The sequence below is a fragment of the Equus przewalskii genome, chromosome 3, assembly GCF_037783145.1.
Source record: "Equus przewalskii isolate Varuska chromosome 3, EquPr2, whole genome shotgun sequence".
NCBI classification, from domain to species: Eukaryota; Metazoa; Chordata; class Mammalia; order Perissodactyla; family Equidae; genus Equus; species Equus przewalskii.
In genome coordinates, this window is record NC_091833.1 from 48,477,837 (window position 1) to 48,499,752 (window position 21,916).

Here is a 21,916-nt window from a genome sequence, read left to right on the forward strand (position 1 = left end):
GCCAGCGAGACGCTCTTGCAATGGCAGATGTAGGTGTGCCGTGTGCTGGCTCCCGAGATTCATCTTCTATGGTATTAGCTGTGAATCTATTGCAGTCTCTAGGTCCAAATTTCTTCTGCTACTTGTTTTGGGATAGCCATGTTTTTCCCTGTTTTGATATTAGTCATTTATAATACCTTAAATTACAGAGTTAACTTTTCCATGAATATATGAATTTTGTTTCATCTTTAAGTATGTAATCAAAGACTACCTATACCTGGTTAAAAATTTTTTCTTTTCAATCAGCTAAGATTTTGGATGTGGGAGCATGCCCTGCTGTTGTAAAGAGAAATCAGTGACAATAGAAAAGAAAAATAGAGCATAGATTTCAAAGTACATGCATTTTGCTGTGAAGGTATTCATGTCTGCAGTCCACAAAGGGAACAATTTTTCTTACAGGACAATGATGTCCATAAGATGGAGCTCTAGTGGGATATTTCGGTGGTGAAACAAATATTTGTAAATGTTTCTATTCATTTTTTTCTACAGATGAAAGTGACAAAATAATACCCTATGTCCTTGATAATTCCAACTCTAGTGCTTTTAACTGACAGCTCCTTCTGTAATATGCACAGATTGTATTTGCTGCTTTCAGCCTCAAGGTTGCTTTTCAACCTTGTATGTACCTCTTTCAATCATGTGACTTTGACCTTAGTCTGTCATTTTTTTAAAACCATAAAAGAGCCTAGAGAACACCCGAGAGGGACTGGTTCATAATGGCTGAACCAGTAAACGCCTCATCTAGTAAATGATTCCATATGATTAAGAGCTTAGCACGTGATGTTAAGGCAAGGATATTTTGATTCAGCAAGACTAGTTGATTTTCTGCCTTATCTCAGTCTATTTTTACTGGTAGGTATAATGGTAAAATTATGCCTACACATAAAATTCCCCTTATGGATATAGTTAAGGCACGAAAAATTCTGCAAAATACAATATTTTGGTTTACTGAGTTTCTGTGCATATGTGTGTGTTTGAAATTTCTTTGTCAAGTATAGATAGTCTTTGGTTCCATACTTAAAAATGAAACTTAAAATTCATATAGTCATGGAAAAGTTGTGGACTTCATCTCAGTGTACGCTACCAATCTGTAAAGAGTTAGAATACAACATAATTGACTTAACTGCCAAAACTACGCTGATCAGAGTTTAGCCTTTTTAAAAATATAAATTAGATAATATATTTTTAAATAATGCTGAGTGTTATCCCAAAGAAGATGAAGAGGGTACCCACTCCTTCAACTGTCCATCCAGAGCTATGCGCTCAATAGTTACCTGCTTTGTTATAATGGCTTTCAGGTGAAATTTCATGTGCAGAATGCGTTCTGCAGATTTAAATGGTCCAGAGTTATCTGGAAGATTAAATGGGATAATTTGTGTAAAGGAAAGTTGCACAGTACTCAGTAAATGTTAACTCTCTTTCTTCCTTCCTTTTCCCTTCCCATTCCACATTCCTCTTCCCCTTTCTTCCATCCTTCACTCGTGGATGTTACCATGTCCCAAATAATAATTTTACACATAAACGAAATAGAGAAGTAGAAATATTTGATATTGAGAAAAACTTTTCCAACCATGATATTTAAAAAAATAATTCTCTGATATGGAAATGCAGGATATAAATAGTACAAATGTGTCAGTTATTTTGGCCTCGCAGCATTCATTCTCCTCCTTAATATTATTCATGTTACTTTATGATCTCTGGTGTCCACCAGCCACTATGGGAGATGAGAGGGCCCGGATCCTCTTTTATCTTCTCATATTAGTCAGGGATGGGCACATGATCTCAGTTGAGCCACGTAGCTCAGCCCTAAGCTCACAATGGCACTTGGACTTTGGGGGTCTGATGTAAGAACATGCCATGACAATTAGATGTCAGGTCATCTCAGCAGCCATGACACAGTACCAGCAATGCTGGTGGTGGCACCTTGACCTGACCCATCCTGCAGTATGACTGCAGCTGTTCTTCCTGCTGATGCATCTTCATCTCCCTTGTATCCTGCCCATTCACCCTGTCTTGTCCCCCAGCCCCCACGTGAATCTGTGGGGTTCCATTTCATTCCAACAAACCCTCCCTCTTTTTCTCCAATTTTGTTCCTGTAAAATAACCATAGTGGGTTTCTGCTATTTGAAACTAAGACCCTTGATACAGAAATTGGGACCAAGAGTAGGGTTAACATTCAGAGACTCTAAAACGTGGTCTTAGCTGAGCCAAGGAGGTTGGTTGGAGACCAGTGGGACACAGCTATCCAGTGACTGGAAGATTGTAGTTATTGTTATATGGTAGTGAAAATAATCATTTTTGTCTGTTTGCATCCTGGAGAACCAGATCATGTACATAGTGAAGCTTTAGCACTAAGATACTTCAGAGGAAAAAAATTAGAATATTAGAGTGTATTCACCAGTTTTGTGGACTTTGATAAATTCCTACGTGAAAGAGATAAGACAGTTTTCATACTGGGATCTGAACGCAGAGGAAGAAAATAAAACCTTGCTTAGGGCAACACTACCTTCGATTTCTCTTTTAGCTGCCTGAGAGTTTAATTCCTGGAACCTTAAAAGACTGGAAAAGCAGTAATCTACTGCAGGTCCGGGTGCTACCTTAGCCGGGGTGGAAAGTTAACATGTGATTGTGGTCAGAAGAATGCGGTTGGTCCCTGTCCCCACACAGGCCTCTGCTACTTAGCTCCTATTAATAAGAAAGAACAAGGCTAATCACTCCCCTTGAGAAGAAGCTGCTCACACACAGCCTGCAGGGAGAGAGGATTTTAATGGCACTTTTTTGCCTCAGCTAATTGTTTGAAAGAGCCCCCAAATGACAATCAATAAAGCTGTGGTCTCCAAATTTACCTCACCTTGAATGCTTATTACACCACAAATAGCAGGGCCCTACCCCCAGAGTTTCTGAGTAGGTCTGGGATGGGACCCAAGAATTTGCATGTCTAATAAGTTCTCAGGGGATGCTCTGCTGTTCTAGGAATCATGCCTCGAGAACCACAGCACTCGAGGAAAGAGTAAAGGCGGGAAACAGGGGCCCACCACCAAAGAAACTCTGATGGCTAGAACTGGACTTCAAGATTTCAACTCATCAAGATCTCTGACTTTGGCTGCTGGCCTATGAAACAAAAAGCCTGGATGCCTGTAAACTTTTAGTGGAGATTTATTGCCAAATCAGCTTCAAGCCTGTGATTTCTCGGGCCCTGAATGTAATCTCTAAACTCCTTAACTAATAGGAAATGAGCCTCTAAGCAGCACAGGGAGAGGGGTGATATACTCAGTGCCCACCTCAAGATGACTGTGGACGACAGTAGATGACAAGCACCTTCCCAGAGCCAAACCAGAGGCGAGCAGCTTGGCGAACTAAGGAGCTCGCAGATCACGGAGTCCTGTCGTATCGTGGATGTCAGGACCAGTGCTCCCTCTATGATGTCTCCTCTCTTCCAAGCGGGAGTTTTTACTTCAGTTACTCTTTTCTTTCCGCACCATTGCATTATTATATGTGTTCCATATAGATAAGTGTCCATTTAGCCATAAATTAGCAAATCATGAGAAACTATATTTGAATCAAAAGAAAAAAAAATGCCCCTTACCCAAGGTCAAGCGCTCACTCTCTGAAGAGCTCCCCAGAATAACTTGTTACTAAAACAAAGTTGAGTTTATTGTTTACCACAGTAAAGGAAACCGTTGCTGGAGTATTAATGCTATTTAAGAATAACAAGGTCAAACCCCACTTATGAGGGTTTTGGTTCTGATTTACCAAATCAGATATTTGTGGGGATACTTCAGTGTGAGGGCCAGAAGAGGATTGGGCCAAGTTTGTTATATAATGGGTTAGGATTGGTGGACCCAGCAAGGGGAAAGTTTTCAAGCAAGACTTGAAGAGTAAACAGTCTAATGATCACAGCTGAGTGATCTCTTGAGATACCCTAGTGAGGGCAGGCTGAAAAAAGTTATTTGCCACTTCATCTTCCAGGCAATACTCTCCCGGAATTATGTAGGTAGTCAGTCAGACACAAATCATGTTAATGTAGACCATAAGCTGTGTGATTACATATGGTTTTGATTCTTACCAGAGTTCCTAGGATTTGGATTCAGTAACCGAATCAAACTTTGGATTGGGTTTTCTGAGGTGAGGTGTGTGCATTCTGTGTGAGCTTGGGTGTGTTTAAAGCCATGTGTTGAAAGATGAGTCTGTGTGGCTGTTGGGTAACCGAAGGAGTAGACTAAAGTGGGAATTTGTATTTGTCCCCAGAACCCATGCCCTTTTTCCAGCAGTGCCTGATTTCCATTTGGGATCCATGCAGTTGTAGGGAACCGACTTCTCTCCTGGAGTTCAGTGGAGGATGTGACAGTAACTAAGTGATTAACACATTTTATTCCCCTCATAGTGACAGGTCCTCATGCTGCCTGGGTTGTACGTGTGACCTAAGCCTGTCTCATCAGAATGGATCTTGGAACACCCACTGAGAATGAGACATTCTCTCTTGGTCTGGACAGCGTGGTAATTGGATATGAGCTATGAGAACAGCTTCAGTCATCTTACTAGCCTGAGGGAAACCAGTGTCAGAACAAGGGCAGCAACTCAGAGAGGAGGAAAGAAGCAGAGAGAACCCCTGAGAAATACAGAACAAGCATCTGACTCTTGGATTCCCTCAAAATTATCTCAGTGCTTGAGATGTCCTGCCCAGCACTACCAAGGACAAAGTAAGGACAGTGAAACCGGATTGCTGTGCTTTGCTTTCCTCTTCCTCTCTTTCCCTTTGTTCCTTCCCCACAGCACAAGAAGCGCTTTCTACTTCTTCCCATCTGATGGGAACTGCCCTGACATCAGAACCTTCTTTCAATCTACTGAATGTCTTATAGTAAAACATGAGTTGAATGTGGGTGTCTTGCTGTGTGAAAGGAAAGTATTAGAATTCCAAGAAAAACTTTTCTTTCTCTAAAAATTCTGATATTTAAGGCAATTGTTTTACTGGGTGCTCCAAACATGTCTAATTTGACATTCAAAGCTGAGCAATGAGTTCTCTGTGTTAGGTGCTGTCTACTCTCACCCTGAAACAGTTGAAGCCTCGTTGATGGACGGGGATACCCAGGACAATATAAATTGTGGGGAACCAAAATAGATTTTTTTTTACTTTGAAAATATTCCTGCTATAGACATACACCAAAGTCTCACCACCTGATCAGGAAATTTAAATCATCCACCTCCCACTTGTGACAGCCAAAAATATCTCCAGACGTTGCTGAAATTGTCTACGTTGAGAACCACTGCCTTAGGTCTCGGGTGAAATGTCACATCCTCAGGGAATCTCTTCTTGGTACCGCACCCTCACTCATTGATTTGTGCTGTTGTGTTGTGGCACTCAGCCCACTTCGTAATAAAAATTATTTGGGGTGATTATTTGTTTACTCTAAGTCCTTTCCACTAGACTGTAAATTTCCAGAAGGCAGAGACTGTCTGAGTTTTCCTTTCTTTTCTTCTTTTAATTACTATTTACTAAGCAAACTTTCTCTATAACAATAATTATGTCAGTAGTTATTTTTAATGAATAAATTGAGAGTTGGCTAAATAAAAATGCAAAGGCATCACATGCCTGGTAGTTACGAATCTGAACTTACTATCTTCTCTGACTTTGAGAAAAACACATAATTATTAAGGGACAAAGAGAAAGGAAAGAAGAAAAGGGGAGAGACTGGGAGGAACAGAGAGAGGGATAAAAACCAAGAGCATTAGTGAAGGTCATAGGCCCGGGGAACTCAGTGTTACCAGAATAAATGGCATTGTTGAGAAGCAGGACCATAGCAGTCCCATTTCCAGGCACAAATATAGTTGCATATTGAAACAGATATTTGTTGGCAAAAGTCTGCCTTTCCTGAGGTTAGAAATCTGTTGAATCAAATGTGAAATTTTCTCCAGGCCCTTCTTGCCTTCTTTGTTCCTGGTATTCACGGCTACTCTCTGCAAAGTCTTAAACTAATCAATAGCTACCTTTAGCATTTCCACCTTTCCTCTAATTTTTCCCTAATTGTAAAAATGACTAAACAAAGGCTGACATCATCACACTGTTTCAGAAAGTTTGTATTGTTGTCTAGAATTGCATGCAGATCGGCTCTGGACAGCTCTCAGAATATTAAGAGATGCTGCAGAACTTGCCCACAAAGGCAAAATAGCTTCTGTAGCAGCCATGCTACAGTTTCTGGTCAAAAAGGGAGACTGAACCCTTTAAAATCATATTCACATAATGACAGATGTGGAGGTATCACATTTCCTGATTTCAAACTATCTTGCAGACCTATAGTAATCAAAACTGTATGGCACTGGCATAAAAACAGATACATAGACCAATGGAACAGAATCAAGAGCCCAGAAATAAATCCATGCATGTATGGTCTTTGACAAGGGTGGCAAGAACACACAATCACGGAAGGATCATTTCTTCAATAAATGGTGTTGGGAAAAGAATATTCACATGAAAAAGGATGAAAATGGATCCTTATCATACACTATACACAAAAATTAACTTGAAATAGGTTAAAGACTTAAATGTAATATCTGAATTGTAAAATTCCTAGAAGAAAACAAAGGGAAAATCTCCTTGACATTGGCCTTGGCTATTGTTTTTTGGAAATGCCCCAAAATCACAGGCAACTAAAGCAAAAATAAATAAGTGGGACTACATCAAACTAAAAAGTTTCTGCACAGCAAAGGACACAATCAAGAAAATGAAAAGGCAAACTATGGACTGGGAAAAAATATTTGCAAATGGTATCTGATGAAGGGTTAATATCCAAAATATGTGAAGAACTCATACAATTCAATAGCAAAACAAAAACCGCAATTAAAAAATGGGCAAAAGACCTGAATAGACATTTTTCCAAAGAAGATATACAAATGGCCAACAGGTACATGATAAAGTGGTCAATATCACTAAACATCAGGGAAATGCAAATCAAACCATAATGAGATATCACCTTACACCTGTTAGCATGGCTATTGTCAAAAAGACAAGAAATAGTAAGTGTTGGCAAGGATGTGGAGAAAAGGGAACCATTGCGCACTTCTGGTGGCAATGTAAATTGGTTATAGCCACTATGGAAAACAGGATGGAGTTTCCTAAAAAATTAAAAATAGAACTACCGTCTGAACCAGTGACCCCACTTCAAGGTATTTATCCAAAGGAAATAAAATTTGTATCTCAAAGAGACATCAGCACTCCCACGTTCAATGCAGCATTATTCGCAATAGCCAAGATATGGAAACAACCTGTCTGTTGTTGGATGAATGGATAAAGAAAACGTGTCGTATATGTAAATATTATTAGCCTTAGAAAAGAAGGAAATCCTGCCACTTGCAACATCATGGATGAACCTGGGGGACATTATGCTAAGTAAAATAAGCCAGATGCAGAAAGATAAATACTGTATGATCTCTCTTATGTATGGAATGTAAAATGTCACTCATGGAAGTAGAATAGAATAATAATTGCCAGGTTCTGGGGCAGTGGTGGGTGTGGAGGGTGGGAGTGTGACGGGAATGCGGCGATGTTGGTCAAAGGTACAAACTTTCATTTATAAGATGTATAGCATGGTGACTATAGTTAACAACACTGTATTTTACTTGAAATTTGCTAATACAGTGGATCTTAAGTGTTCTCACCACACACAAAAAAATGAAACTATATGAAGCAAATGGATGTGTTCATTAGCCTGATTTTGATAATCATTTCACAGCGTACACTTTTATCAAATCATCATGTTGTATACCTTAAATACATACAATGTTTATTTGTCAATCATATCTCAATGAAGCTGGGGGAAAAAAAGAAAGAAAACGACAAACGTGACACATGCTTAACACAGAAAACTTTGGACACGCGCTCAATAGAAGAAAAACAGAATAAAACCAACTATAAAAAAAATCCAGAGATAATCATTCCTTCTTTGTGTGTATAACTATACTTTTAAGAGATATTTGTATTATAGGGGCCTAAAAATTGCTTGGAAATCTTTTTAACTTGCTTCCAGATTACTGCTTACATTCCTGTGAAATTCAAAACTTTGTTATTTAGATATACAGTGATGCCTGATGACTAAATCCTGAGCAGATCAAAATCAATAAAGAACACCGACGTTGAACCACACTTGCATCCTGGAATAAGTCCCGCTTGATCATTGTGTACGATCCTTTTAAGGTATTGTTGAATTCGGTTTGCTAATATTTTGTTGAGGAGTTTTGCATCTCTGTTCAACAGGGATATCGGCCTATAATTTTCTTTTTTTGTGTGTGGTGTCATTGTCTGGTTTTGGTATCAGGGTAATGCTGGACTTATAAACTTAATTTGGAAGTTTTCCTTCTTCTTCAATTTTTTGGAATAATTTGAGAAGGATAGGTATTAACTCTTCTTTAAATGTTTGGTGACTTCACCCGTGAAACTGTTTGGTTCTGGACTTTTGTCTTTGGGGAGTTTCTGATTCCTGATTCAATTTCATTACTTGTAATTGGTCTATCCAGATTTTCTGTTTCTGCATGATTCACTAGTGGAAGGTTGTGTGTGTTTAGGAATTTATTTAGTTTTTTTAGGTTTTCCAATTTGTTGGCATATATTTATAGTAGTCTCTTACGATCCTTTGTATTTCTGTGGTCTCAGTTGTAACTAACTTCTCTTTCATTTCTGATTTTATTTATTTGGGCTCTCTCTCCTTTTTTCTTATTTTTGAGGAAGATTAGCCCTGAGCTAACATCTGCTGCCAGTCCTCCTTTTTTTGCTGAGGAAGACTGGCCCTGAGCTAACATCCGTGCCCATCTTCCTGTACTTTATATGTGGGACACCTGCCACAGCATGACATGCCAAGCGGTGCCATGTCCGCACCCAGGATGCGAACTGGCAAATCCCGGGCCGCTGAAGCAGAGCGTGCACACTTACCGCTGTGCCACTGGGTCGGCCCCTCTCTCTCCTTTCTTCTTGATGAGTTTTGCTAAAGATTTGTCAATTTTATCTTCTCAAAGAACCAGCTTTTAGTTTCATTGATCTTTTCTATTGTTTCTGTCTCTATTTGATTTATTTCTGCTCTGATCTTTATCATTTCCTTTCTAACTCTGGGCTTTGTTTGTTCTTCTTCTAGTTACTGTAGGTGTAAAGTTACATTGCTTATTTGAGATTTTTCTTGTTTCTTGAGGTAGGCCTGTATTGCTACTTCCCAGGGATTTAAGGAAACAGAAAATTCTCTCTCTTTTCTCATATTGACAGTGGTTGGATATTTGGGAGTTCAGAAGTTGTTATTGTAAACTAAAATTATTAATTCTTAATAGTATTTTCTTATACGTGTTTGAAAATATGTATAGTTACACCATAAAACCCTGTGTAATGATAAACTCTTAGCAGATTGTTTTGTGATGCATCATACTATTTGCCCTGAGAACTCTTTTGCAGGGAGAAAATGACTGTCCTGAATGTTATAAAAATAACTCATTAATAAACACCACGGCAGTGCCTTATACATCTTTGTCCTGGTTCAGGGCCTTTCACTCAGGATCTCAATAAATGTTTACTGAATTCAATAAAGATAATTTGGAAAACAGGCAAAAAAAATTAAATCAAAATAAAAACACAAAACGTAAAGAATGCCAACATGTATATGGTACTTTAAAATAGTCTAGAGAATGATTATGACGTCTTTAATAATGTTATTCTCAAATGAAGTGGTATTGAACTGCACATTAAAAAGGATTCAGAATCAAGCAAGAAATCCCAAAGAACTGAGTTTCTTTCAATTCTGCTAATTTGAGCTTTTACATTCTGCAAAGATGGAGTAGACAAAGTTCCACATCTATACTCCCATATTCACTCTTTTCTCACGCTCTCACACTGCCCCTCACCAGCTGCATACAATTCTCGCAAATAATTCTACTCTTAAATAGAGTCGTTTTCTTTTCATCTACCTAAGACAGCGTACATTGTTGATAAAATGTATTGTAATGGAAAAGCTGAACTAGGCCTAAGAAGTCATCTAAAACACTTTTCTGATTCACAAACTGGAGATCTTTTGCAATTTAATTAACTTGGAGTAGGTGCCAAATATTTTATTTGATTGTGACAACCTGAGAATACACTCAACTTGATCTCCTTTAGAAAACACTTAGGCTCATAAAAAAAATCACAGTTTATATCAACAAATAAGTCTTCCTGAGCTTACTCAAAGTAATTTGACATTAGGACATTATTGTTAATTTTTAAGGATTGATATAGTTGTTCATCCTTCTTTTACAGTTTTATATTTATTTCGCTTAATTTTTTAAAAACCCCTCTTGCTGTTATTTTTAACTATACTCTTTTCATCATATTTGAGACTTCTGCAATCAAAGGCTCATTTGTTTAAAATTGTCTCTTTCCCCCTTTCTCTATTTAAAAGTGAATAAGTACTTTTATCTTATCTAGATTGTACATGAAATTCCATACATGAGTAATTAGTCCCCTCCTACAGGTATTTTTTTTTCCAGTTTTAATCATAGTTGAAAGGTTACTGCCTTCATTTCCGTTGACCATTCACTCTAACTACTTCATTACAAGAGTGAATTCATAGTGTATGTGCCATTAAACCCTATTCGTAAGAAACTAAACACAGCAAAGATTAGGTAGGACAGGATCTTTGTAGAACAACGCTTTTACCCTATTTATGTTAGTCAAATTTTCTTCCCAGCCATTAGAATTTCTGAATTTTCTTTTTGGCCACTAGAGGGCTACCATACCTATCTTGAGCACAGGCTCACCTTAGTTGAGCGTCCTACTTTGTTTTGGGGCCTGCCTGAATGTATCCATCATTTACCCATCTTTTCATCCTTGATTCATTAATTCACTCAGCATTTGCTCATCGCTGCTCTGTGCCATCATGGTGCTACTTTCAAAGGAGGAGGCAATTGTGCGTTTCTTTTATCTGCCTCTTTCCCTGTCCTTCCTTTTACAAGGCTCTCTACCTCCCACCTTCTCCTGCCCTTGTTCTATGGGCATCTCCTATTCTCTCTCTCCCTTTGACCTTTGCCTCTCCTCTTTGTTCTCCATCCATTAGCATTTAAACTTGCTAATAAGTCTCCTCTGTCCTAAAATCTTTCTTTACTCTGCTCTTGCCCTGGCTCCTCCTCTAAGTCTCACCACCAATTCACAGATGAGTTCTACAGGCTATCAGTGTTCCCACTGTCACCTCCCATTCCTCCTGTCACTGCGGGTGATCATTGAAGCTGCCCTAACAAAACAATACATCCTTGATGCTTCCTCTCTTTCTCCCCACATGGAATCATTTACTGAGTCCTGAGGTCCTATTTCTTGAATAGTTCCAGAATCTGACCACTTTCCTCCTTGCCTCACCTTTGTTCAGGCCCTAATCATTTCTCATCTAAATTACACCCGCAACCTCTAACTGGCCTCATGGCATCACTCCTGTTCCCCTCCCACATTCTGTACCCTCATGCCAGAATGATCCTACTAAAGCACTTCAAACTGTGTCACCACCCTCCTAAGACCCTTCTCTCATTCCCTGAACCTTCAGGAGATGCCCAGATCCCTAGTAGAGGAAAAAGAGTGGCCAGTCACAGGCCTCTGATGACCTCTCTCCTGGGTCCCCTCCACCCCTTCTTTCCCCCAGACCTTCGTCACACCAACTTCCAGCTTGTCCCTGTTCCTTTGATTATCCTTGATTTTTTACCTGCTCTCTTCTTCTTTGTTAAATTTCATCCTTTAGAGTACTTTCTGCTAGAGCCTGTGGGTATACACATTTAGTCTCTGTGCATCTTGAAGTGGCTTTACTTCATTCTCACCTTGGAGTGATAACTTCTCTGAGAACAGAATTCTAGCCTGATGGTTATTTTTCCACTCTCCTTCCAAGATAAGATTCTGATGTTTTCTAGCATGCATCATTGTCAATGAGAATGCTTCTCTTACTCCAGTTGTTAATCTTTAGTAAACAACCTATTTTTCCTCTCTACTTGGTGGTTTTTCCAGCTTTCAGTTTTTCCTTATTGTTCTCCAATTTCACTCTTATGTATGTGTATGATTTGGTTTTAGTTTTACTGATTAGAATGCAGGATGATTTTCTAAATCTGAGGGCTCCAAGCACTTTATTCTGGAAAAATGTGAACTTTTGTCTTTCCCGCATTCCTTCTTTTTCTGACTCCTTTTACTCCAACTAAACATATGTGGAATTTGGTCACTTTATCCTGCCTATCTCTGACTTTCTCATTCCGTGCTTTCATCTCCTTATTACTCACTCCCATATATTCTGAGTGAGCATCTCAAATCTGTCTTCCAACTCACTTTCTTTTCTCCTCTGCTGTTTCTATGCTGTTGCTTAAACTCACCTTTCCAAGAAGACTTCTTTTTTTTTTTTTGGAGGAAGATTAGCCCTGAGCTAACTACTGCCAATCCTCTTCTTTTTTTTTTTTTGCTGAGGAAGACTGGCCCTGAGCTAACATCCATGTCCACCTTCCTCTACTTTATATGTGGGATGCCTACCACAGCATGGCTTTTGCCAAGCGGTGCCATGTCTGCACCCGGGATCTGAACCGGGGAACCCTGGACTGCTGAGAAGTGGAACGTGCAAACTTAACCGCTGCACCACTGGGCAGGCCCCAGAAGTCTTCTTGAAACCTAGACTGTGAAGTAAATTTTCTTTCTCTGGGTCACCATAGCTCCAAGTACAGGCAAAGACACAGTACATTTTATACTGTGTCTTTATTATCTGCTTATTTCTCTCTCTCCCATTGCAAACTCTCTATTGTTTTGAGGGCAGGACTGTGTATCATGGTTATATCCCCTGCACTTGATAATATGCCTGGAACATAAGGGCCATTCTGGAAAGCTGATGACTATTTCCCACCTTTCACCTCAATATACACACCTATTTTCACTCTGCTCTGCTTATACTTCCTCCCAATAGATTCTATAAGGACGAGGACTGTATTTATTTTGTGTACTATTGTATCCTCAGTGGTTAGTACCTAAAAAACACGCAAATAAACCTGTACTTTTTTTATGATGTGCCTCTCATTACCTTGAAGAAAACCCAAAGGAGTAGTCTGTGATTTGAAAACATTTGTTATTTACTAGAGTTGAGGGTTCATTGAAAGATCTCTATTCTAGAAACATAGCCTTCTCCTAACTCCTCCCTGAGAGCTGATGGGTTCGATCCCAGTTTTGTCTTTTGGGCAATTCTTTCCATTCCAAGCATGTTGACTGACTTTTCACTTCTATAGCTTTGCTGAAAGCAAAAGTAACAATTTGAAATATCTGAGATATATTACTTTTAACCAAAAAAATTTCAAAAGAGGAATAGTATATATATATATATCATTAGGGACAATGCTTCTTCCTCATTCCTAAAGTTTTCTTCTATATGAAGGGATGTTTATTAGAGTAACACTACCGGCCTCTATCCTCTCACTACACATTCCTCTACATCCACCTCAACTGCTCACCTCCCACCAACCTCCGAGAAGGAACACATGTTATTTGTGAATTTGGAAGAAGTTGCATGGATAGCGCAGCTCCTTCCTCTCTCCTTACTCTGGGGAGTGGGAATGCTTCTCTGCTTCTCTGGGAACTCATTCTGCTCCTGTGGGGAGAGATCTGCCATGGTCCAGGACTGCCTTGCAGATACACGTGTTTAATTTGGGGGTACTCTGTTAGGTAAATGGCCTGCCTACAGACATGAGCATGTTCTTTCACTAGTCCTGTCAGTAATTTGGTGATATTTTGTCCTTTGTCTGCTGAAACGTAGCTTTATTTATTACCTGGTTTAGACCTAGACCAGGCAAGGGGAGCTGTTTATTGGTGCCCCCTCAAAGATGCCAACACATTTCAGCAGAAGGTAGTAATCCATGTTATGTTGACCCAAAGCACTCTTTTCTGCCATTGTCATAAAATAACAATGGATTCATTCATTTAAAAAAAATCTATTGAGCATCTATAATGTGCCTGAGGCCTGAGTCAAAATCCCTGTCTTCATGAAGTTCACATTCTCGTGGAGGAGGAAGGGGAGATATGAAAATAATAAACAGTAAGCGCTGTGGGGAAAAGCAGGTCAAATGGATTAGGAGTGTCCAGCAGGGGAGTCGGGTAAGATAAGGAGGTAAAGGGCAGCTTCACTGAGAGCCGAACATTTGAAACATTTGAGCAAAGCCTTGAAAAAAGTGAGAAAGTAGCCCTTGGAGATCTCTGGGGGAAGAAGAAACAGCTCTGAGGCAGCAAGAGTGAGGAGGCCGGTGGGACTGGAGAAGAGGGAGTGGCGGGAAGGAGAGGGGGAGCTCATGGGATGAGAGGTCCAAGAGGAACGGGCCGGGGGTGGGGGGTGGGGGGGGGGGGGAAGCAGTCGTGTAGAGCAGTCAAAGCTGTAGTGATGATTTGAGCTTTCATTCATAGTGATGTGGGCTGTCATTGCAGGTTTTAAGCAGAGGAACAACATTATCTGACTTATGTTTCCAAAGCATTGCTCTTGCTGCTGTGTTGACAGTGAACCAAGAGGGAGCAGTATAGAAGCAGAGAAACCAGTTAAGAGATGATGGCAACAACCCAATGAGAGGTGACGGTATCCAGGAAGAGGAGGGTCACAAATGGTAACAAGTTGTCAATTCTGGATATATTTTACAGGTTAAGTTTACCAGGAGGAATTCCTGATGAGTTGGCTGTTGGATATAACAGCCTCTGCTATTAACTACTTTCCAGGGTAACAGCCTCTCAGGAAATACTGAATAAGCCTAGAAAAGTCTATCAGTGACCCCTACCTCTGTGGGGACCATATTTTAAAAATTTTAAATGGAGCTTTTGCAATTCAAGTTACTCCCAGTATGATCAGAAAGTGAAGTCTGGTCCAGAAGGACTCACTTTGACAAATCACTTGGTAGAGAAATTAAATTAAAATCCTTGCTTTACAGGTACTAATGAAAACTTTTTAGACTGTTACATGTATAACTATATAAAACATGGAGCTTTAATAAGAAAATGTATCGATAAGTCAATAACCAGCCTCACATCCATAGCAATTGCTAAAAGAACATTTCCTATGCACCACATTTGGAGTCTACTAAAAAGAGACAGTGCCTCTGATATTTTGTGAAATTCTTTTCGATTTAAATCTTGATACATTATTCAGGAGTACTGGGAAAATGCATCATTTCTTTTCTTTTCATAGTCTTTTATATAAAAGGCCAAAAAAGGATCCAGCCACTAAATAGGAACATATTTAAAGATTTTTCTTTTTTTAATTTACAGGCTGTTTAAATCAAATACCACTTGATGAACTCAACCTACAAATGACAATGCCAACAGGATTACAAAATAAAACTTCACAGACATTTCTTGAAAGACTACCAATTCACTCGTACTCTACCATCTAAGGTAAGATTATGAAACTCTCAGTTTACCAAGGTGAGTAATAAATGTTTGACTACTCATCTATTCTTTTCTTAATTATTAATCAAATGTAGCACGGTAACAACAAGTCAAAAAGAAGCATTGTCCTCACAGTAGTATTTTGTTAGGAACAAAAGGAAAATGCTAATTTTTATATGTTATTTGCATAAAGCTTTCAAAATTAGCACATGGAGGAAAATAATCTATAGTCACAAATGTGTATAAATAGTATAATCTCTCCTCCCACTGACCATTGTCATTCATGCCAATTCCATATGTCATTTCCTTTTATCTACTACCATTTTGTGTTTGAAGAAACATCCAAGCATCTAGGCATGAATGACCTTCACTGCTGCCTCCAGAGGCAAAGGTCACAAAGTGGATGTCAGCATCTCCCTAGACAAACAGGAAGAATGTCAAGGACTTGCTTTTACAACATAGTAATCTGGGGATTTTTTCATTCAGAGATTCTATTGCTTTTTCCACTGCCATCTGTAAAAAAACAGGGAAATGAGGTTTTAAAAAATCAATGTTAAATGTAAATAAATCATTTGGGCTCCACTTGGCTCCATAGTGCTTTATGTTTACTTTACAGATGTAACCTTTCCAGGCATTGGCCAATTCCAGTGTGATAAATAAAATTATCTTCAAAATTGGAGTATGACGTCATCACAAACATGGAATGATGGAAACAAAGATATAACCAGTGCTCATTTATCCAGAATGACAGGAAAATGGATAATTGAATAGTCTCATTAGGTAAGAATTATTGTACATAGATTACCAATTTTCCAAGAAATAGAGTAAAAATAGAATATACTTAAACTATAGTAAGTACAAGTTAACCCATTTTGTTCACAACAGTAACTATGCCATACTAGTAGTTATAAATATCAATTTAGGCTGCTAGATACTAGGTTGAATCAATGCTAGCTTTCTAATTTGACCTGAAAGTTGTTAATTTCAACAAAGTCTTGCCATATGATTACATCGTTGTTATTTCTCTTTCTCATAAAAGAGATGTACAAATGTACATTTTTATAACTCCTGTAATTTGAGTTTTTCAAATATTTTATTTCAGAGAAAGGGGAAGAAAGAGAGAAAATCTCTCTAATGATAATCCTCATACAGGAATAGTAGAGAAAAAAGGCACATGTTTTTTCCACATTACTTCTAATTACTAATCATATAGTGTTAGTAAGAATCATGGTTTAAAATATTTAAAAATACCAGTTGAAGTTGCAAAAAATTATTTACCCTTTATGCCCTTGTCCTACACTTACTTTTACATTGTAGCAAGAATAAACTTTCTAATCAAAAAGATTGGATTTGATGGGGCCGGCCCGGTGGTGCAGCGGTCAAGTTCATGCAGTCTGCTTCAGCAGCCCAGGGTTCGTTGGTTCCGATCCCGGGTGCAGACCTACACGCCGATTATCAAGCCATGCTGTGGGAGGCATCCCACATATGAAGCAGAGGAAGATGGACACAGGTGTTAGCTCAGGGCTAACCTTCCTCAGCAAAAAGAGGAGAATTGGTGGCAGATGTTAGCTCAGGGCTAATCTTCCTCAAAAAAAAAAAAAAAGATTAAACTTGAAGCATTATAAATTTGAAAACAAAATATCCTGGAAATATTTTATCCTGCTTTTGGATACTGATCAGGAAGCAGCCTATGCTTTTCAAATCCAGAGATCCATCTTACCGTTCTCTTGAGCATCTTAAAGCTGCAAATCCTATATTCAACATGGAATGGTGTTTTGATATAAACCAAAAGCTCTCTGCTCCTCTGAGATTTTACTAGCCTCCTAAGCAGCAAGAATGTCCCCTGTTTTTTCCTGTCTTGAAGGGTCTGTAGCTTTCCAGGAATACAGGCATTTTATGGCACAGCGGAGCCCAGCTAATACTGGCAGGAAGGAGAAGGGAGGAGACTCAGGCGCCTGAAGCATGCCTGCCCACGAGGCATCACAGGCACGAACGTGGGGAAGGTTCGGTGTGAGTCTGTAGTGGACACTGTACCTCCCCAGCTCCCTTCTGATCCCCTTTCGCCACACTCACCGTCTTCTGATTGCTGTGCTGCTAACAGCCGAAGCTATGGCCTTCAGAGGCTCACTCTCGTGTGCTGGAGTTACTTTCCTGCAAGCGACCGTAGGTTAGGTTCCCCCACACACAGACGACCAGGTCTGCCTGTAGCCAATGACTGATTCCCAGGAGGGTACAAAACCCCAGCTCCTTTGCCTCCAGATAAGACAATCTCTGAAATGTAATTTATCCTCCAGAGCTCCCCATGGGATCAGGCCAGGTCTGGAGCTACACCTGAAATCACACTGTTGCTTGGCTTCTTTCCCTGTCCCTCCTCGTTTCTCCAGGGAGCACTCCTTTATAAAGCGTTTGCATCTGAATCCTTAACTGAAGTTCCACCTCAGAGAGAGCTTGATCTACAACAGAGGCAAAGCTCAGTAGCCAAGAGTCACAATTACGCTGTCTCAGTTCAGGCCAACAAATTTTGAAGATAGAAAGCAGACACAGAACTGACGATTTGGGGCAGTGACATTCAGAATCAGGATCTGGGGGTAAAAGGCAGCATCAGGGAATTCTAAGGGCCACTATCAAAAGGGATTGATATTCTGGGGCAGAACTCAATTCTCCTGGAGGAGAATGGGACTTCGGGAAGTTATAAGAACAGGGATATAGAAAGAGAAACCAATACAGAGGTCTAGTTATACAGTATGTGGCAAACTTTTTATTCTTTCCTGCCTTTTTTTGTCTTTTTCCCTGGAATATCTACTCCCAGTCTCCCTATATTACCTTTGGTTGAATATGAAAATTTGAATTTGTCTTTGAAATCACAGCCCTGATGTCTCCTCCTCTATAAAGCCTTTCCAGGGCCCATATCACAGACATAATCATTCTTTCCTCTCTGCCATCTCTATAATGGGTACAAACTCTTATTGCAATTATTACCCAATATTACTGTTAATGTTTCATGTTTTTTCTTCCTTTATAGGGTGAGACAGGGAAAGGTGTGTCTTACTCATTATTTTATCCCTGGAACCTGTCATTATGTCGAAGTCACCTATCATGAGTTGGAGGAAGAGCTCCCAGAACAGTGAAGAATCCTAGTTACATGGCTGGGGGAAAGCTCAAAAGCAGATTGGAGCTGTGCACATAGATCCCATCAAAGCTGGGTTGGCTGACAGGATCAAGGCTAGTATTTGAGAACTAACAGGCACATCTGAGGGAATGGAGAAAGGCGATAACTATTGCAGGGCAAAGAACCAGACTAAGTTGAAGAAGCATTTCTTTCTAGGTTTATGTGCTTCATACCCCCAAATAGAAGAATTATATGGCTATCTTACTTTGCTCTCCTAAACAAGAAAGACCAAATTTCTTTTACACACACACACACAAAAAAACCCTAAACTAAATATTAGGATCCTATCAAGTAAACAGTTATCCTTTTTTTTCTTCTTCCCTTGCTTCTGCAATTTGGCGGTAGCTATATTTGTTTGATGGTTAAAGAGATGAAGTTTAAATCCTGTTTGCTACCTAGTCCTATTAAAGAATTTATTAAAGAAATAAATTCCAATTACTGGTTTAAATAATGATTTAAAATTATTTATGCATTTTATTGAGGATATCTTTTTCCCTGTAACTTTAGGGATGGTAGCTGGCACTGAGAATCCTAGCAGCATTTTGGTATCTTGATTCACGTGATTATAACCAGTTTACCAACTTACTTTAATAAATGAACCCCACTGAATCTCACTTAGTCTAATAGCCTGGTTCAACAAGTGTGGAAACAAAAATGATTACAGTTCACTGAGATTTCTGTTTTATGAACTCACTGCATTTACGAAGGATGGTATGGCTAAGACTTCAACAGCTAATTTTATGGTGTAATTGTCAATTTGAACAATACACTCTCAGTTGAAGAGACTTATTTTTCTTTTTTCACTGTCGTGATTCCCATTCTTAGCACTGTAACTTCTCAATGTTAAACAGAATCATAAAAACAAGTAATATATAACACACAAACTGTGACCCTCGCTGACTCCAAAATGGTTCCTGTTGAAGTGCTTGAGGCTGAAAGCGATTCTGAGAGAACCTTCTCCAATCCGTGCTTTAACCATGCACCCATATTTCTCCCAGCCAAAAGGGGGTCCTGTTAGCTTTCATCCTGAATAGGTTGCATCCGCTCTTTCATATTTGCAAAGTGCCAGTGAATTGGAATCTTTCAATGGGGCTGGCTTCAGCTCCTCTAACACTCAAATCATGTCCAAATTCATTTATCCTTCTCACCTCAGCGTCCTAATATGTGTTCTTGCTCTCCTCCACCTTGGTGAATTCACTAGTTCAGTGTTTCCTTGTCTTTCTTTGGAGCTATTACCACAGCGTTCTTACCACATTTCCCCTCTATAGCCTATAGCCTACAGCCTGCAGCTTACTCCTGATCCAGCCACCAAACTCATCTTCCTAAAATACAAGTTGTATCACGTTATATCCACTGAAAAGTTTTCAGTGCTTCCCTATTGCTTTCTGTCAGAGGAAGTATGTTGCTGCCTTTCTTCATCGTTTAAGCTATTGCTTTCCCTGAGCACAGCTCTCACAGTAGACCACTTGCCCGCCAGTCTCTGAGACGGCAAATATTTCCACCCCTGTTTGGCTTTGTTTATTTCCACAGGCTACCTTTTCTATCAATCAGATTCCTATTCATCCCTCAATGCCCTTTTCAAACGCTGTCTTCTCCATTAAATACTTTCCTTTGAATTTTCTAATCAGAATCCATTACCCATTTATTGGGCATCCTAAATTGTAATCATCTCAAGCGTCAGGACTGAGTCTTAATCAATTTTGTCCTGACTGTCCAATACTTAAAACAATATCGGGCCTATAAAACATGTTCAATTAATGTATCTTTGAGTTAAAGAGTTTTCTGAATCTTCTCTCTTGGAAAACTACAAGATCTAACGCACAGTCTCAAGTCCTCCTTACATCTAAACTTCAAACTACTGCCAGAATGATTTATCTCAACTTAAATGACCTTATCATTCCAATTATTAAAATGTTTCAGTGACTCTCTGTTATTCATTCAAGACACTCAGGAAATATTCTTGGAGGGCCTAGTATAGGATAGGCACTGGGAATAACAGAACAAGTGGAGCGGACATCATCCCTGTCTTCCTGGAGATTACAGTCTGGTGCAAGATCCACTTCAAACACCCACCCTTGCACACACAAAGTACAAATTATCCCAACCACTTAGAAGAAAGTACAAGATGTACAAAGAGAGCAAAAAGGGATCTGGACCTATCTTATTTATCTTTTAATCTTCAGCGTCTGAAAAATCACCAGAGTTACCACCAAAGCTTATTGCAAGTGTGTTAAACCAAACAGAATTCTCCTGCTTTGCTGTTACACAACATCAAAGGAATGTTGGGAAAACTGTCAAGAGGTCTCCTCATGTTAATGTTTATCTTTTTAGTTTAGCAGAGATGAACATGCTCATGTGGACACAGATCAATAGAGTTTCTATGTAAAAAGACTTTATGCTTTTATATGAATCCCAAAATTTAAATATATTTGGAAAATGGATAGAAATTAAAACAGACATAAATGACAAGAGAAGATAGATACATAATAATAAAAATGAGAGGGAGCCAGCCCGGTGGCACAGTGGTTAAGTGCGCACGTTCTGCTTTGGCAGCCCGGGGTTTGCTGGTTCGGATCCCAGGTGTGGACATGGCACCGCTTGGCAAGCCATGCTGTGGTAGGCGTCCCACGTATAAAGTAGAGGAAGATGGGCACGGATGTTAGTTCAGGGCCAGGCTTCCTCAGCGAACAAAGGAGGATTGGCCGCAGATATTAGCTCAGGGCTAATCTTCCTCAAAAAAGAAAAAAAAAAAATGAGAGGGGAAAAATATAAGCAAAATTATAAAAAGAAGGAGAAAATTGGAGTAGACATACAGGAAAGTTTCTTGTACTTATCTAACACGTTAAAATCCTTACCCAGTAGTTGGCATTCTTTCACGTCCCTCTGCCAACACAGAAGAGCTAAACTGAATTTCATGTTATGAAATTATTAAAGCAGACACGATTTTTTATTATTATAGATACCATAACTATGTCTTGGATTTTTTTCTTTAAAGGACCAGGTAAATATTTGGTAAGTGTTTTACCAAAATTTTTTTGTGGACCGTAATAGCCACCTTTGGAACTACTCAAGTCCACTGTGTAGAATGAAAGAAGCCATAGACAATAGATAAACAAATGACTGTGTCTGTGTTCCAATAAAACTTTATTTACAAAAACAGACATCTGGGGCTGGCCCCGTGGCCAAGTGGTTAAGTTCGCGCGCTCCGCTGCAGGTGGCCCAGTGTTTCGTTGGTTCGAATCCTGGGCACGGACATGGCACTGCTCATCAAACCACGCTGAGGCAGCGTCCCACATGCCACAACTAGAAGGACCCACAACTAAGAATATACAACT

The 21,916-nt window shown here is 39.4% G+C and overlaps 1 long non-coding RNA gene across 1 annotated transcript; it reads left to right on the top strand.

The window, feature by feature from the left end:
* The first annotated feature begins 4,600 nt into the window (after positions 1-4,600).
* Positions 4,601-19,014, top strand: LOC139082643 (uncharacterized). Its single transcript, XR_011538850.1, has 6 exons — positions 4,601-4,739; positions 8,105-8,227; positions 14,465-14,637; positions 15,293-15,418; positions 16,029-16,192; positions 18,435-19,014. It is a non-coding gene; the product is annotated as an uncharacterized lncRNA (long non-coding RNA).
* The last annotated feature ends 2,902 nt before the right edge of the window (positions 19,015-21,916 follow it).